This window comes from Watersipora subatra, chromosome 9, assembly GCF_963576615.1.
Source record: "Watersipora subatra chromosome 9, tzWatSuba1.1, whole genome shotgun sequence".
In the NCBI taxonomy this organism is placed as follows: Eukaryota; Metazoa; Bryozoa; class Gymnolaemata; order Cheilostomatida; family Watersiporidae; genus Watersipora; species Watersipora subatra.
Genome location: NC_088716.1, coordinates 43,642,336 through 43,662,709, shown reverse-complemented (window position 1 = coordinate 43,662,709; position 20,374 = coordinate 43,642,336).

Sequence of the window (20,374 nt, the reverse complement as noted above, 5' to 3'; positions counted from 1 at the left end):
TATTCTTGAAACGTTCCAGCCGAGGTAATTGTACGTTTTTCACTAAACTTTGGTGGTACCCTCATTATCGATTTACAATTTTATTATGTGACTCATAACCTTAATTCTGCTATTATTGAGTAATGATGCAGCACATTTTTATATCTGTTGCTATTACATAAAGAGGTGTTTCGTTTTATGTAGTTCTAATGCCAACAAATGATTCCGGAGCAATCCGCAATAATAACATTTTGTTCATGGTAGTAAATGCTAACGATTTTGCTTTTACTGGCTGGTCCTACTCATTGTGGGGTCGTTGCTGCCAGAAATGTTTTGTATTAATACTGGCATGATGGTTGACTGGAGCACAGAAGCAAATGTGGTTAGATACTAACGCCAGGAATGGTTCTTTTGTGATTTAAATCACTGACCTATTGATCATAAGCTGGTGTATAAAAAATGAAGCATGGCTGCTTTTTCGTCAAAGGCAATAGGGAGCACTTCAACTCTTATGTTTACATTTTACTTTAACCGTACAGAAATTCTGATTTGATTCCGTAAATATCTAAACTTCAGGTTTTTAAATAACAGTTGAGAAAAACTACAAAAAATTCTCTAACCGAAACTTATCATTACAACATAAGACGTTGTAGAAAGTGTGCATCAAAATGAAAATTAATAATTCTTTATAAAAGAACTAAGTAAAATACAGTGTGACAATTTTTATTAACACACCTGTTGTTAATTCAACAATGTCATAGTGCCTAGACACGTTGAGCTCATATTTTGCAACATTTTCCTCTCACTTGGGGTGGTTTATTGTCATGTCAACTTCCATGTCTGTCTAATACAAAGGCCGTAATGTACTTTTACACAAGGTAATTCCTTGGCGACTCTCATGAGTATTATTAATTACCTTTCTTTGGTATGTTTCTAGTACTACTGTCTTTTTTCACCAAAAAAACATTTTTATTGAAACAAGATGGCTGCAATCTTGTAACACTAGTTAGGAGTTGCTTACTGTAACTGTATGATAGCTTAGCTTCTAAAAGCTTATTGCTGTCCATGCTTTCCTTTTGTTTATTGGCGAATCACGTTTATTTTTTGATGTAGCCTTATTTGTAATTCTTGGTTGCACTGCAACATTAGAGTTCATCTACAAGGTGAAACTTGTCCTTGCATTATCGTAAACCAGACTCGACAATCCTAAATTAATCCTTCACCCAACATCAAAATTGACAGTGCCATCCTACTTTGTAAACTTTTACATCCTGCACCTTTGTTCATTGCTTTGTTGTTGTTGCCATGTTAGGAGTTGTTCTTTAACAGTAACGTGTGACTATCAAATGGCATACTTTTATGTTTGTTGCTGGCATGTGATGGGTTGCTGGGTGATGGCTGGTATTATGTAGTTCTAATTCCATCAAGCGATAATAGAGCTAATTCTATTGCCTCAATAATGACCATTTGCTCATAGTAGCAATTCAAAGACATTCATTTGAGATTCTAGCATTTAGATTACCAATAATACTCTCACTAAACTTGGTATAAAAATGGCAAGGAAGTTGCCCAATCTAGAAAACAGAAGTTGTACATCTATGATAGTTTCTATGCATAACAAAATCTATAGGCAATCAGATCTATTTACAAATGAAAAACAATGGCAAATAGAAACAAATGTGTAAAGCAATTTATTATGTACATATGATGGGAACTATACAGGAAATACAGCCTTGCTCTAGAGCAGTTGGGTGTTCAAAGACCACCTAATTACCATTAAGCTGTCGGACATGGACACCTTGCATGCTGTACAAGTGTAGCAACTGATGTTGGTCAGTTATCCTCCCACACCATCTACGGCCTGCAGTAGTGTTATATTGTCTCCTTTCAGTAGAATTCGACCTGCAATAGCAATTTATGTCATACACAACTACCATTGCTTTAGTTCAGATTCCTCCACCATTTATTAAATTAATCAACTGTAATTATGAGAAACAATTAAAAATCATTATCAGCTTTTCAATTCGACATCTATTGTCACACCTAAAATAACGCAAAGATTGACGGTGGACAATAACTTTGTTATTGCAAGCTTATTTTATTTGATCATTATTACTATTATATTAGGTGGGCCAACTATGTGAAAACTGATATTTTTTACCAACTTTTTGTGTAGATTTGCAGATGATTTATTAATTCTATCGTAAACTACTTCTACTACTACAGAATAACTTGTAATTTGAGATTTTATAGTACTTCCAACCATCAGTCACAATGTAAGATTTGTTTGGCAATGTGAGATGCGCAACGAATATATATTATCTTTATGCTGTGTGGTTTATGACAACGCGTTTTAGAGCAAAAGCAGAATATTGGTTTTGTAATTTCTTTAGAATCTTTGGGGAATACTATTACAAAACTGTTAATGTACTCATAAGGAAAGGTGGGTACATGTATGCACACAGCGGCTGAAATCAATAGTTACCATGTTCATATGACACAGAATTAATATGGCATTCAGAAAAGTATACATTGAAAATTTTCGTTCAGATGATTACTGCGGACTGATACACACAAAAAAGAAACAATTGAAATGTATACAGATTCTCTGATGATTATAAAAATACACACTATTATTTAATACGAAATAAGTTATATAAAGCTATACAAAAAGTTCTATAACTAACACGAATACAACTAACCTATGGTTTTTCGCCGCTTTGTCTTTTGATGAACCTCCTCCGAGTCATCCATGACAACATTCATGTATTCATCGAAGCCGACAATAATCCCTTCAATTCTTAGCTTTACATTATCTTTGAGCCACACAGAAATTCTACTACGGTTCTGTAAATATCTAAATATAAGATTCTGCAACGCAGTTAAGAAAAGCAATGAAAGAATTTTGTAAACCAAACCTATTACTACAACTTTTGACTTGTACAACATTTTAGGCATGATAACAAACTAATAAATCTTAAAAAATAGAATATGACGCCAAAATTTTCTTAAAAATGTCGTTTTTAATTCAACAGTGGCGTTAAATATGATGACCAGATCGCACAAACAATGAAACCAATTGGCTGATGACATATGGAAACAGCTTTTACAAGCATGATCAGTGATCACTAGCTTGTTACATATTCGCCCACTCATGATAGCGTAGGCAAATTCATATGAAATTGCTTTAAACAAAACTTGACCGATATTTTAGCTACCAGATAATAACTCATTTTGACGTGAATGCTTCAGTGCCTCGAGACCTCTTATATATACATACGTACATACATAACATAACGTACATATAGGTGTGTTTGTGTGTAGAAAGTTATAAACCCTATCTTTTTTTTTTCTTTATCATAAACAATGGGCTGTCTACATTTTAGGGCCATAAATGGCTCTTGAACAGTAGAGTAGGGAGCCTCCATAAATAGACATATTTATTTTTTCCATGTACATCCATTAGTACAGTGAATTAAGTCTAGCCCAATTACCAAATTAAATCTTTCGTTTTTTTATACCTCATGTAGGCCTATATACAATGTTTAATCTATTTTACTCCATCTCATACTAGGGCCAAGTTTTTTGCATTCATAAAATACTCTATCCACTACTCGTATTATATACTCACTTAAGTTATATTTAATTTTTTCTTTGCTGGTGAGGTCAACAGAACTTTGCATTCTCATGCAAATCTAAAAAAATAATATATAAATAGAAACCTATACGCTGATTTTAAAAAATTGCTGAATTTGGGTAGACAAAATACTACATAACTATCGCAAACATTTACAGCGCCTACACAATATAAGGCCCGCTGACAGCTAAACATGATCAGCAGTATCGTTGAACCCCGGCCATATATATAATAGCACTACATTAAACATGGGGCACACTCACTATGCTAATGGTGACAAAAATCGTTCTACTTCATCCGAGGTAATTCAGAAGTCACACCATAACATTATTTAAGGCGTCAATGTTTTGATGAAAGCTCATGACAATAACATTTTGAGCATATGCCTTCAATGTAAAACAAAGCGGGCCAAAGCAGACTCCAATTATTCCAATTCAGATCAGGATTCAGTTACAGTCCAACTTGCACTTGTTTAAAAGAAGATGATCACCATTACCTCCATATATGTGCGGATTCCAAAGATGCTAGATCACACATACAGCCAACAGAAAATAGTTGGGATTCCCTAATAGACTTCCTGCAAGTCACCCGTCGTCTCATGTTCACATGACACCAGATGATAATATTATAGCCTTGGCCAGGCGTTAACTCGACCAACACTAACACTTGACGGCGTCTAGGGCCGTCTGACGTCAGGAGACCAGCTCTGCAGATGTTTGCAGATACTGTCGACCCAAGCATTCAAGACAATTTTTGCCAAACGCGTAAGACTATCATGCCAAACACTTAATACAATCTTGTTTAAATAGAAAATTTTGCCAGTCAACATTGCCAAACATGAACAATCAAAATAAACACGTCCATTTTAATTGTACATAATACATTTTTAGCTATATAATATATTACGATCTATTAAGGTCAATATGTACTATAATCGGACCATACAATTTCATTTCATGTTAGCCTGCAAAAAGAGGTTTTTGCTTCATTGTTGTATATCATATTTTAATAATAAAAAGTTCATCATCATGAAAATAATGATCAGCGCCATTTTCACGGAAAGTAATTAGCGTTAGCATACCTGCCAACTCTCACACAACCAACCCAAAGTTAAAATGAAAATGCGTGAGATTTTGGACCCAATTTCAACAATTTTATATATACTATCATTGATACATCAGTTGCCCCAAACCAAATCTCAAGCATTGCCCCACTCTTGGGTTGGCAAGCCTGAGCGTTGGATAAAAAGACTTGAAAGGATACAATGGGTTGTACCATAACCTTCTGCACCTTCTGAGGTTTGTATGCCATGGCAGCCTATATCGCCTTGGTTAATAAATGGAAAATAACAAATAAACAAGCGAAATATAGTTAAATTCCTAATGAGGGAGTAAATGGCGGGTAATCTCGTAACTTCGAGGTTTGAAGTTAGTTATTAATAATTTATTTTGGTGATAATAAACAGCCTCTATTTGCAGGCATATGATCAAACAAAATGAAAACTGTAAAAGTATCCTGAATGCAAGATAGTGGTGAACAATTCATGTTTAGTTTGAGGTTATTGTGTGAAAATTAAAAGAAAATTTACATGAGAGGATGACTTCGAATAAGTAATGCAGGATCACATACAAAAATAAATTGATTGAAACTATATATAAGGGTTCAGGTCTGAAGAATAGATCCTCTATGAGTATTGATTGTGGCAAGATTGATTGTTATTAATAATAGGATGACTATAATATGGTCGGTATCATCTGTGTGTGTAAGTATCGTTGATGTTTACTTCTATGGTTTATCTACAGTGGGTTAATTATGTTTTCAATTGAATCGGCCGCTTTCATGTACAAGTTCTAGCAGGCGTTGATAGTTGTGAGGGTTTGGAAATATTTTCTTTCTTAGATTGGTGTAATTGCGGCATCTGTATAGATAATGGTCTACTGTTTGGTCCTCATCCAGGCATGTGCATGTTGGTGTAAATGTTAAATTGAGTTTGTATAAGTGATATTGTAAGGTTGTGTGGCCTGTGAAACGCCCAGTTAAAATTGATATTTGTCTCCTTGGTAATATAAGTGGAATAAGGTTTTCCTCCAGATGATCTGTTTCTAGGTCCTTTAATAAACCAGTGGAGCAGTGTCCTGTTATGAGATGAGTTTTCCATCCGCGTTGTCGATCATTAATTAGTTGCTTTCGAATAGTGGATCATCTAAAATGACTTAATCTATCTACTTTTTGTAGATAACAAAGTTTTTGCAAAATAACTCTGTCCTATTGCCATTCGACAGTATGTGTATATGTTTCTGGAGCTTAAAGACTCAGCTGTAGGTATGTTTGTGATATGCTGGAGTGCTTCTATTGAAGGATTAGTCTTTGCTCCTAGTACTACATATGTCTTTCAAACAACTATGGAAAGAGGTGTCAGCTTTTTGATCCCATATAAAACTATTGTGAAACACTTTCGGCATTATGGTTGAATCTAGTATCTTTTTAGAATAGTATGGCTTTAACCCTGCATTGATGAACGGGAGAAGTAGTCTCCATTTTTTGGCCAATATCGCTTTTGACTCTTCTCTTTGTGTGTTGAATGCTAGCTTAAAGTCTAGGGTTAAATCTAAAACTAGAATAGTATTGGTAATTTTTACGTTTTTTCCGCTGACTTGAAATTGTTTTGGGTTACAGTTGAACCAAACAGTATCTGTCTTGGAACAGTTTGCTTTCATGCGCCATTGTTCTAGCCAGTGTGTGAGCTTGATGCAGTAGCTTTCCATCGTTTCATATAGTAGTTTTTCATTTGGTCTTAAGCAGATAACTGAACAATCATCTGCATATTGAAGCGGAGTTCCATTCCATGAGTTCAGCATGTCTCTTGTGTAAAGTATAAAAAGTATAGGGGATAAGATACTTCCTTGTGGCAGTCCTATTTCGCATTGTTTTGGCTGTGATAGATGGTTGTTAACTTTAATTCTGATTGTTTGTCGTGTGAGGAAATTAGATATTAATTGAAGGAAGGATCCATTTATTCCTAATTCAACAAGTCGGAACAGCATTCCTTGGTGCCATACACTGTCAAAAGCTTTTTGTAGGTCGATAAAAATGCCTGCAGCTTTTTTTAGATGATTGATTGTGTTGAATTTCTAACATCATTGGACATAGGTAAGTAGAGGTAGATCTGTTTTTACAAAATCGTTGTTGGTATTCTGGTATCCAGCCTTCTGACTCTGTTAGAATACTTAGTCTGTGCTCAATTATTCTTTCTAGAATTTTTCCACATTTAGAGGTTATTGTGATTGGGCGATAGTTGTTTGTTGTGGTGTAATCATTTTTTCCCAAGCTTTCTCAAGAAAACTACTACATTGTTGGAAAATGGCCATTTGCTTGAGGTAAGGATAGTGTCAAACAGGATTTTGAGCGTAATTTGAAACTGGAAACTTCCATTTTTTATCATGAAGGGTGCACTCCGTCGTAGTCGGGTCCTTTTCCTCTGGTTTTAATTTGTTGTGTAGACTTGATTATTTCTTCGATTGTGACTGGTGTGGTCAAGTGTGGAAATCTAGGTTCGTTTTGCAATTGTTCTGCAACTCTTTTGTTCACATGCGCCCCTAACGAGTCCCTGATGACTGAGTCTGATGTAGAGTTGATGGTAAGGTGTTTGCCTTTGAAGATGTTGTCATAGAAGAGTTCTGCTTTACTTGAATCGGTGGTTAGAATTTTGCTGGTGGTACTTAAATCGCCGATCTTAGCATTAGTATTGTTATAAAAAGTCTGCTTGAAATTCTTCCAAAACTCTGGACCATTACTGCAGTTGAGGGCGTCTGCTTTTGTTTCCAGAAATTTTGTTTTTGCATCTTCCAGTGCTGTTCTGAATCTTTGCTTTGATAATTCAAGCGTATCACCATACTCAAAAGAACTTCTGTATTTGAATTTTTCTTTTGCTTGTCTTAGTTCTTTCGACAAAGTTAACAGTTCTTCATTCTAGTAAGGTTTGCAGTGCCCTGATAGCTTAATTTTTGGGACGTTTGATTCTTTGGAATGAGTAAGATTGGTAAGAACTTTGTTCCATATAATTGCAGGATCTGTTTCTGCTACAATCCCTGGGATTGTTTCTGCTGAAAGTATCTCTAATTGTGTAGTATATTTAATCCACTCACATCTGTTCCAAGAGTATGAGATTTTCAGTTCTGTTTTTATCTTATGTGTTGTAAACAATGTCTACACCGGAACGTGGCCTCTTGTTGATGCTCCTGAAAAAAGTTCTTTCGAGTCATCTGCGTACTGGTTGCTCATTATAGTAGCTGTATTTTAGGTTGTTATGATAAGGTCTATAACACTTCCTCCATTAATGCAGAGAAAAGTGAAATCTTTGTGTTGGTCTATCACTTCAAAGTTTTGGTTATTGCAGTGGTTAAAAAGTTGTCGGCCAAGTGTATTGGTTTTGCAGTCATTCTAAGCCGGGTGCCTTGCATTGAGATCACCAAGTATAGCTAGTTCTGTGCACTTCAGGTTAGGCATTTCGGCTCTGGCTCTACCAATTTGTTTGAGAACAGTATCTAGTTTTGTTGTATTTTCAGGTTGAATATACGTTGATCCGAGTATGAATCGTTTACAATTTATGTTGATGGCAATGAAAAGTATCTCTGAATCTTGTTGTTCCAGGTTTGAAGTTAATTAGTAATCTTTTATTTTGTTGATAACAAAATAATAAAAAGCCTCTATTTTCAGGAATATTATCAAATAAAATGGAAACTGTAAAAGTATTCTGAATACAAGATAGTAGTGAACAATTCATGTTCAGTTTGAGATTATTTGTGTGAAACCTAAAATAAAATTTACATGAGAGGATGACTTCAAATAAGTAATGCAGGATAACTTGTACAAAAATAAACTGATTGATACTATATACAAGGGTTCAGGTCTGAAGAAGATAACAGTGTCCCGTTATCAGACGAGTTATCCATTGGCGTTGCCAATCATTAATTAGTTGCTTTCGAATAGTGGATCCTCTAAAATGACTTGACATGTCTGCTATAGTTGTGTTTCTACCATTTAGGCTTACAATGTGAGAATGTATTTTATTTTGAAGTTTACTTTTCGTAGATAACAAAGTTTTTGCGAAATAAATTTGTCCTATTGCCACTCAACAGTATGTGTATATGTCTCTGGAGCTTAAAGACTCAGCTGTAGGTATGTTTGTGATATGCTGGAGTGCTTCTATTGAAGGATTAGTCTTTGCTCCTAGTATATGTCTTTCAAACAACTATGGAGAGAGATGTCAGCTTTTTGATTCCCTATAAAACTATTGTAAAACACTTTCGGTATTATGGTTGATTCTAATATCTTTTTAGAATAGTATGGCTTTAACCCTGCATTGATGAACTAGAAAAGTAGTCTCCATTTTTTGGCCAATATTGCTTTTGATACTTCTTTTTGTCTGTTGAATGCTAACTTAGAGTCTAGGGTTAAACCTAAAACTTTAGAAAAATTAGTAATTTTTATGTTTTCTCCGCTGACTTGGAGTTGTTTTGAGTTACAGTTGAACCAAATAGTATCTGTCTTAAAACAGTGCGCCTTCATGCGCCATTGTTCTAGTCAGTGTGTGAGCTTGATGCAGTTGCTTTTCATTATTTCATATAGTAGCTCTTTATTTGGTTTTCAGCAGATAACTAAACAGACATCTGCATATTGTAGCGGAGTTCCATTCCATAAGCTCAGCATGTCTCTTGTGTAAAATATAAAAGGTACAGAGGATAAGATGTTTCCTTGTGGGAGTCCTATTTCGCATTGTTTTGGCTGTGATAGATGGTTGTTAACTTTAATTCTGATCGCTCGTCGTATGAGAATATCAGATATTAATTGAAAAAAGGGTCCATTTATTCTTAATTCAGCGAGTCTGAACAACATTCCGTGGTGCCATACAGTGTCAAACGTTTTTTGCAAATCAATAAAGAGACCCGCGAATTTTTGTTTAGATGATTGATTGTATTGAAATTCTATCATCATTGGCCATAGGTAAGTAGAGGTAAATCTGTTTTTACAAAATTCTGACGGTATTCTGGTATCCAGCCTGTTAGAGTTTTAAGTTCGTGCTAAATTATTCTTTCTAGAATTTTTCCACATTGAGAGATTTTTGTGATTGGGCGATACGATAGTTGTTTGTTGTGGTGTAATCTTTCTTCCCATGCTTTCTCAAGAAATTAACTACATTGTTGAAAAATGGTTCCTGGTTGAGGTAAGGATACTGTGAAACAGAATTTTGAGTGTAATTTGAAACTGGAAACTTCCATTTTTTATCATTGAAAGGTGTACTCTGTCGTAGTCGGGTCCTTTTCCTCTGGTTTTAATTTGTTTTGTAGACTCGATTATTTCTTCTATTGTGACTGGTCAAGCGTGAAAATCTAGGTGCATTTTTCAATTCTTCTGCAACTCTGTTGTTTAAATGCTAACTAATTCCTAATTCCCTGATGACTAAATTGTTAACATGCATCCCTAACGAATCCCTGATAACTAAGTGTGGTGTAGAGTTGATGTGAAGTGTTTGCCTTGGAAGATGTTGTCATAAAAAAGTTCTGCTTTACTTGAATCGGTGGTTAGAATCTTGCTGATGGTACTTAGACCACCAATCTTAGATCGGTGGTACTTAGATCACCAATCTAAGTACCACCGAGCATTAGTATTGTGATAAAAGGTCTACTTGAATTTGTTCCAAAACTCTGGACTATTACTGTGGTCAAGAGGACCGCTTGTTTCAAGCGGTCCTCTTGTCTGCTTTTGCTTCAAGGAAATTTTGTTTTTGCATATTCTGATGCTTTTCTGAATTTTTGTTTTGACAATTCAAGTGTATCACCATTCTCAAAAGAACTACTCTTAGTCTATTTTAATTTTGCCTTTGCTTGTCTTAGTTCTTTCGACAGGGTTGATAGTTCTTCAGTCCAATACGGCCAATACGTTTTGCAGTCTCATGATAGCTTAATTTTTGGGATATTTGATTCTTTAAAACGAGTAAGATTGGTAAAAATTTTGTTCTGGATAATTGTAAGATCGGTTTCTGCTGCAATCCCGAGAATGTTTCTGCTCAAAGTATATCTAATTGTGTAGTTTACTTAATCCACTCACATCTGTTATATGAGTATGAATTTTTTGGTTCTGTTTGCATCTTCTGTGTTGTAAACAAAGTCCACACCAGAATGTGGCCTCTTGTTGGTGCTCCTGAGCAAAGTTCTGTGAAGTCATATGTGTACTGGTTGCTTATTATGATAGCTGTATTTTGGGTTGTTATCATTAGGTCTACAACACTTCCACCATAATTGCAGAGAAAAGTGAAATCATTGTGTTTGTCTACCCCTTAAAAGTTTTGGTTGTTGCAGTAGTTAAAAAGCTGTTGGCCAAGTGAATTGGTTTTGCAGTCATTCCAAGCAGGGCTCCTTGCATGGAAATCACCATGTATAGCTAGTTCTGTGCACTTGAGATTAGGCGTCTCGACTCTAGCTCTACTAATTTGTTTGAGAACAGTTTCTAGTTTAATAGTATTTTCAGGTTGAATATATGTTGATCCGAGTATGAATATTTACCATTTATGTTGATGGCAATGAAAAGTATTTCTGAATCTCGTTGTTCTATACTGTGTAGTCTGTCAGAGCTTATAGTGTTGTGTAGTAATATAACAACGGTGCCTTGCTTAGAGAGGTTGTTGTTGATTGGTTTTAAGAGAACACTGTAGTTTTGGAAGTAATCATTTGAAATCTGCATTGTTTTAATTTCTAAAATGAATACTAGATCTGCTTTGTTTTGATTGATGTATTTGTCGAGAGTTAATAGTGAGAGGTGACAAAAACCATTTATGCTAATCTGTATCATCTTTCGCTTGTTGTCAGACTTATTAGCCATAGTAGTTGATGGAGCATAACATTTGTTCTCATCTCAGTTCTTGTCGATGAAAGAGCTTTCTGTATTATGAGTAGTTTTTATCCAGGGGTTTGTGCTTCTTTTCAAAGTTAATACATTTCTTTTCCTTTGGACATTCATCATGCATCTCTTCATAGGGGTCAGAATAGTGGCGACATTTCTTTTGACTCATACGGAAAAAATGGTCATAGCTATGTGAACAGATTTCATGCAGTTATAGCATTGTGTCACTGAAATCCGTCCTCCTACTGGTTCTACTTCCTCTGATTTTTATTGCTGTAGTGTATGAGCTGTCCACTCGATACCGCTTAACTTTTGTGACATTATAGTCTTCTTGTTGTAGGTCGTCCTGTATCTGTTCATCATTTGTCTGTTGGAACTCCCTTTAATACGCCTGATTTTAGAGTTGCTGAAATAATCTTTCTTACTTTGGAGTTTCCAAAGTTTTTGGTTCCCATTGCCAGATAACTTTGTCAACCATTAATTCTTTGCTAAGTTGAACTAGAACATTGCCATTAGTGCTATGAGATATTCTATCAATGGTGATTTATTTGTCTTTACCTATTATTCTTCTGATATTGCTACCCTTGCTGAGTTGTGTTTTATCATTGCAATCGTATATTACAATGCATTTGTTTGGGGCAAACATAACTCTTATCATGTCTGATGCAATTGTAGAAGGTTGGGCATCATTTCTGCTAATCGCATTGCTATTGGGTAAATTTCTGTTTGAATTGTTTGGGACATGCTGGGCATTGTTTTTGCTGTTTGAGTTTCTGATAGGTAAATTTTATCTTAGATTGTCTGAGGCTTAGGAAAGAGCTGCATTCTTGTATGATTTTTTTTCTTTTCTCTGTTACTGTGTTTTAGCTTATTCACACGCTGACTAAGGTTTCCTAATTTTGGACCTGTTGTCATTTAGAGTTCAGTATTTAATATAGCTTTTTTCAGTTTTCCTATTATTTGTGTAGCGAACGCGAGTTGATTTTGTATGTCTACTATGAACTGTTTTTCAACCAGAATCCTTTCAGACTGTCTTTCTTGTGCTTTTTCTATTGTTTTGTTATATGTGTACTAAGTATGTGTGACCTTGAAGCAATGTTATGGGTGGTCCAGCTGGTGTTACCTTTATGACTCATCAGTACTGATCAAGCAGCCTAGCTAAGCAGTCGTCTTGAATTATCCTTGTCAACATTCATACGATAAAACCACCTTGAGGAAACTCCACATTATAATATGTTTTTACCAGACTTGGAGCTGTGTTGGGTTCTTAAAGAGAATTGGACCTGGTAATCATGTGTAAATTGTCATCAGAGGTTCTATTTGAATGTTTATCTGACTGAAGGAATGACAGGGATTTCTTTAACATATGTGAAAGTCAGCGTTTTTCTACCGTTAACATGGAACAGTTTGAAGGGAGCCAACTAGTCAGTAATGATTTAATAACCTCTTCAGCATAAAACAGGACCATACAGCCTTGGATGAATATTGTGCCATTGTTGTATATCGCTGTAAATAGTGAGTGGGTTTTGTTGCCAAACTGTTTTTGTGGTTTTCTAATTGATAACTCTTTGGAATAGCTTTTGGAATTGCATTCCATAGCTCTTTTATTTTAGTTTTTCACTTGGTTGTATGGTCAGGAAATCCAAAAATCGAAAAAGATTGAAAGTGCTGGCAAGTAACTGTGCAGCTATTAATTTTCTGGTCTGTCATGTCCTCCTTCATGACCATTTTTGAGATAGGATCTTTTATGGATAAGTCTTGAAATATGTCACGATACGCTTTGTTGATGATGCTCATGAGGTTAGTGCATTCATCTTTCTGTTCTCTGTTGTTCTTGTAATTTATTGTAATTTATAATTGGAGGGAATTTTTGTGATAAAATAATTGATTTTTACCTGTGACCATTCTAGCTGTGTGGTCCAGCTCTTGCATTTTTACATCCTGCAGCATAGAGATCTCATATTTTGACATACTGCGATCAGGGTAATGGGTTTAAAATAATTGCTTTGTAACAGTGCATAGGTCTTTGGTGACATGGCAATGAGTAGAGTGATGTTCATCTGAGTAATTTTCTATGTTGTTGAATAGAGTGGTTTGAACTGGTTTGGTTTGTTGTGCATTTTGCATGTTACTGACCCTGATTTGGTTAGTATGAATATAATATTAGAGGCTGATATGAGCAGGCATTAAATGACAGAAGGTCTTTGTCAAGAAACTGAGCCGTCTCAAGCAGCGCAGTTTAAAGCCACCTGTAACTTAACTGTAACACGGTGTTCCAATACACCATGCATGTGATTTTTGCTTAATTTGACTAGATCTTGAGGTTGTATCTTTTTATCTCTATCCAATTAATTCTGGCTTTTAACTTTTATCTTCTTACTGGGAGTACGTGAATCAATTGTGAGAGTTATGGTAGCCAGTGTGAAACAATCAGTCCTTATCGATAGCGGAGCTCAAATTTCTACCATTACAAAATTTCTTTGTGATTCCCTTGGGTAAGCATCTAAAATGAAAGAAACAGTTCGAGCTAGAAGGTCAAAAAATGAAAATGTTGTCAATGGCATAGGAGCAGTTTACCTTGCAGTGTAATCAAAACAAGCTAATTAGAGCCAGGCTATTGGTCATGCTGGAATGCCACTACCCTTTGATAATGAGAATTGACAATTTGAGACCTATGGACAGGCTTTGCTTAGACTACTCAACTGGTAAATTGCATATATTACAATTGCCAAAAATGAATGCAAGCACACCACAATAGCTCAAGAAGATCCGACTTCCTCCTTGTCCTACCTGTTTCGACGAACTTACTTGTTTGTGACACTCCTACAGCAGCTCATAAAGAGCAAGCCTCTATGGACTGAAGACTTTCAATCATCGACTTACTACTAAGTTAAGCACAGTGATGGTGATACCATAACTCCATCTGCCTCTGACAAACGTACTCACGGGTACAACATTTAAGCCAGACAATAGTTGTACTCCCTGTAAAGCTAACTGTTTTCCAACTACCTTTTGGAACATTGATAATAGTAATTCAAGCGTATTTCCCTGTTTTTGATTTAGGTAACATTTGTTTCTTCGTTTTATTTAAAAAAGGCGTGAATTATTAAAATTGACAGCAAAATTAACAAATCTCATTTGGTTTGTAAATATTCAAATTTGGTGTTCAAAAACAGCTGCTTATAAACTATAGGCTTCACGTTCACTAGAATTTAGCACACAGATTTGGTTTCTCCCCCTCCCCACCTTCTCTTGCAGCGTTACCAACAAGCTTGATGTTGTGTCTATGAATAGAGAAGTTTTCATGTCTCCATGGTAGTCTGGTGACAGTGTCATGTGATGAATAGAAAGTGGAACGTCTGATGCGCATGCCGCTCCTCTAGAGAGTGTGACTATCTCACTGCAGTTCATTACTACTGTACAGCGATTCAGGTAAGTTGCCATTGTTTCTTTCTTTGCAGTATGTTACATTTTTACTTGGATATGCAGGTGCCTTATTTTAGGCAACAGATGCATGCTGCAAGTTTTGTTTACATTGGCTTAACTTGACCCTCTTCCAGTATAGTAATATTTTGGAAGAGTGTTACTATACTGGATAGTAATACTCTAATTACAATTCTGGCATAGTAATATTAATTGATATCCTATCGATTCTCCATTTTAAAAATTGTAAATAGGAGAGGCTGTTATACACTGTATCTACATGTAGGATAAACAGAGATACTTTTTATTTTCAACTGTTCTTTCATATTGTAGTAGCAATAATAGGGAACCTGAACAGTAGAGTAAGGTTTCATCTAGTTAGGAGCAACTCATATGTATGTTTATTTACATGTCTATTATAGGATTACTACCCATTATGTGATATCTTTTTCAGAGTTCAAGGAAATTACATAAGAGTGCCACAAGAGATGTGTCATCAACAACATGGTATATGGACACACCAAAATTTTGTGATATTCATTAGACACACAGACACCAAAGCAGATGTTGATACACAAAGTGCATCAAAAAATCACGTGAACTAGAAATACATTATAGGAGAGGGTACCAGGGGCGGATCTACTGTGGTGTATATGGTGCAAATGCACCACCATAAATATGGCAAAAAATTTCAAAACAAGATTTAAAATCCATCAAGAATTGAGTAAATTACAATTCATTTCACTGAGAACTTGCTTTGGAAGGAAATGAACAAAAACGGCCTAGCAGAGCTCGTTATAACGAACCAGTTTTAATAACATTGACCTGAATTTGTTTAGCTTATAAACAAATGAGAGTGGTCCCAATAAACATCCCCAATTGAGCCACAACCTTTTTGAAAGAAGTACTACAAACAACTTTAAAAGCAAAATGTCTCAAAAGAAAGGTCAAGAACGAACTTTGGATCATTTCTTTCGACAACAAAACAACAATTCAAAAAAGTACGCCCTAATATATCTGTTTTATAATAGCATCGTTATGTAGCTAATACTACGAAACATTTTTAATGGTAGTTTGCGGAAATGATGGCTAATTTCTGCACAGCCAAACCAAATGGCTGTTGAAGTTTTGTGATTGATTTTGTTTTGATTTTATTTTATTGCACAAATGTTTGTTAACTTTCTGTTTACATGTAATCTTGATATACATAGTATAAGGAACATTATAAAACATCAATTTAATTAATCATATCTAATGTCAATTTTTACCTCTAAACTTGTTGTTTGCTGCAAACAAATGATTACACGGCTCAAACACACCTCTCCTTCATTTTAACATGCCTAAATTTCAAAAAGTTCCGCTAGCGCGGGGCCAGGTAAGGGGGTCGCCCCGCGCACCCCTCCCACTCTAGATATACCTATTACACAAATTTTGCACCACACACTTTTTTTCCTAGATCCAAACCTGGGTAGTAACCGGCTACTTTAGAATTACTAACGTATTATTACTACATCCCCTCGGGTGCATTTTAATTGAAGATTAATTGGCCAAACTCAGTTAATCGTTTATTTGTATTGGTCGCGTTAATCGTTTAATTAAGCGATCATTGTGCAGCTTTATTGTTTTCTCATTCATAGCACTCATATTTCCCACATTTTCTCATCTTTAGATTTATAAGTCTCTCACATCGATTTCGAAATAGTTAATTATCATTAGCTTATATGTAATTATACGACCAACAGACTTTTTATGGGATTATGAGGTGGTCGAGGCATCTTTCCTCAATTCTCAAAATGATACGTACCTGGAAGTCGAATACTCTCCGTGAGTCATCTCATTTGCGCAATCTTTTTCAGTTAGTTGCTGCTGGTACGCTTGCATGGGCCTCTGACACTTGCCCGAATGAGCGAATATTTCTTTATGTGAGTATCTTCATAATATTATGCTTGAATTATCAGCTGACCTGTTTATGCATTTTGCTAGCTAGACAACAATCCCTGACAGGACTAGGGTAACACAGGAATGATAGCACTTGCTCCTATATTATCTTCTAGGGTTTAATGTATTAGCATCATAGATATATATGGGTCTTTATATCTATGATTAGCATTGGTAGCGCGTGAGTATTTACATGTATGCAATCATTCTGAAGCCCCTACATGCACCTAGTAATACATATAAAAAGCTGCTTTGTGAGTATGGGGTTCTGCAGTTTAACATGCAGTTGCACAAAGATCTCTACTCTTAGCAGGTTTGACTCTCAGCCTTTTCAGCAATATAGAGATACGTGTTGAGAATTGTCATAAGACAGTCTTAACTTTCAATGTGCTCATTGTCAGCATCAGACATAATTATGTCAGATAGCTGCGCAGGCAGCATATATAGTAAAAGTTCTGCATCAGGTTCTATTCTCAATGGTCTTGCAATGGAAATATGTGGCACAAAAAGGCACATGTAAAAGTGCCCATTTTGCAAAAAAATTGGTTATCCGAAAACCAATAAATGCTGTTCGCTGAAAAAATTGTTGCTTTATCTAGGTTGGAAGTTTGCTATTAGTGATAATATGCTTGCTACAATACATCCTGCATGGTGAGTGCTGCCTGTATGAAAGACAAGAATATCACTACATCTGTGAAAACTTATCTAGTAGAAGGAGATTATCACATGTATTTATGAAAACTTGCTACTTGATAGTTGTTGTTGAATGAATATACATACTGCTTTATTGTTGATTCCATTTTTATGATGCAGGCACGGACACTACATCGTACTTCTTTTGCAAGGGAGGCGTAATCCTACAGAGGTAAATAGACCGAGCAGCGATATTTCATCAAATGTACTTACTGGTGGTATGTACGTACTTACTTACTGTCCTTACTGGTGGTTAACAGTATTTAGTTCTTTAGAAACTTTTGTGTACAATTTGCGAGATTGCAATGACGAACATTTTCTCTCCATTATGTTTGATTCTACAGACTATTATTACATTCCATATATATGAAATGTTCATTCATTGCCTTTACCTATCCATTACCTGCACCTCTACATCATCTACTACTACCTACACATCACCTACAATCTACCTACATATCGTCTACACAACACCTACACAACACCTAGACATCACCTGCACATCACCTACCCTTTACCTACACATCTATGCATCACCTACACACTACCTACACATCATCTACCCACTACGTACAATGTATACAATGTTTGCACTCCTCGCATGTGATATCAAATCCATCGAGCCGATAAACTACACAAGCTAGCAATTTTTGCATAACTTGTGTAGTTAGTGCGAAAATGTGAATTTTTTACACCCTTGTAGACAATGTGAACATTGAAGAATGTACGTTTAAGTCAACATGACATAAACATGGATAGAATACTTGGCTGTAAATCTTTCTCTATTGCTTAATTTAAGATACTACAACCCAGAGCTGTATAGTGCATAGAGTATAGCGCATAGAGTATAGCGCATAGAGTATAGCGCATAGAGTATAGCGCATAGAGTATAGCGCATAGAGTATAGCGCATAGAGTATAGCGCATAGAGTATAGCGCATAGAGTATAGCCCATAGAGTATACACGCATAGAGTATAATGCATGGAGTATAGCGCATAGAGTATAGCGCATAGAGTATAGCGCACAGAGTATAGCGCATAGAGTATAGCGCATAGAGTATAGCGCATAGAGTATAGCGCATAGAGTATAGCGCATAGAGTATAGCCCATAGAGTATACACGCATAGAGTATAACGCATAGAGTATAGCGCATAGAGTATAGCGCATAGAGTATAGCGCATAGAGTATAGCGCATAGAGTATAGCGCATAGAGTATAGCGCATAAAATATAGCGCATAGAGTATAGCGCATAAAGTATACACGCATGGAGTATAGCGCATAGAGTATAGCGCATAGAGTATAGCGTATAGAGCATAGAGTATAGTGCATAGAGTATAGCGCATAGAGTATAGCGCATAGAGTATAGCGCATAGAATATAGTCCATAGAGTATAGCGCATAGAGTGTAGCGCATAGAGTATACACGCATAAAGTATAGCGCATAGAGTATAGCGCATAGAGTATAGCGCATAAAGTATACACGCATAAAGTATAGCGCATAGAGTATAGCACATAGAGTATAGCGCATAGAGTATAGAGCATAGAGTATAGTGCATAGAGTATAGCGCATAGAGTATAGCGCATAGAGTATAGCGCATAGAGTATAGCGCATAGAGTATACACGCATAAAGTATAGCGCATAGAGTATAGCGCATAGAGTGTAGCGCATAGAGTATACACGCATAAAGTATAGCGCATAGAGTATAGCGCATAGAGTATAGCGCATAGAGTATACACGCATAGAGTATAATGCATAGAGTATAGCGCATAGAGTATAGCGCATAGAGTATAGCGCATAGAGTATAGCGCATAGAGTATAGCGCATAGAGTATACACGCATAAAGTATAGCGCATAGAGTATAGCGCATAGAGTATAGCGCATAGAGTGTAGCGCATAGAGTATAGCGCATAGAGTATAACGCATAGAGTATACAGCATAGAGTATAGCGCATAGAGCATAGTGCATAGAGTATAGCGCATAGAGTATAGCGCATAGAGTATAGCGCATAGAGTATAGCGCATAGAGTATAGCGCATAGAGTATAGCGCATAGAGTATAGCCCATAGAGTATAGCGCGTAGAGTATAGCGCGTAGAGTATAGCGCATAGAGTATAGCGCATAGAGTATAGCGCATAGAGTATAGCGCATAGAGTATAGCGCATAAAGTATAGCGCATAGAGTATAGCGCATAGAGTATACACGCATAGAGTATAATGCATAGAGTATAGCGCATAGAGTATAGCGCATAGAGTATAGCGCATAGAGTATAGCGCATAGAGTATAGCGCATAGAGTATAGCGCATAGAGTATAGCGCATAGAGTATAGCCCATAGAGTATACACGCATAGAGTATAATGCATGGAGTATAGCGCATAGAGTATAGCGCATAGAGTATAGCGCACAGAGTATAGCGCATAGAGTATAGCGCATAGAGTATAGCGCATAGAGTATAGCGCATAGAGTATAGCGCATAGAGTATAGCCCATAGAGTATACACGCATAGAGTATAACGCATAGAGTATAGCGCATAGAGTATAGCGCATAGAGTATAGCGCATAGAGTATAGCGCATAGAGTATAGCGCATAGAGTATAGCGCATAAAATATAGCGCATAGAGTATAGCGCATAAAGTATACACGCATGGAGTATAGCGCATAGAGTATAGCGCATAGAGTATAGCGTATAGAGCATAGAGTATAGTGCATAGAGTATAGCGCATAGAGTATAGCGCATAGAGTATAGCGCATAGAATATAGTCCATAGAGTATAGCGCATAGAGTGTAGCGCATAGAGTATACACGCATAAA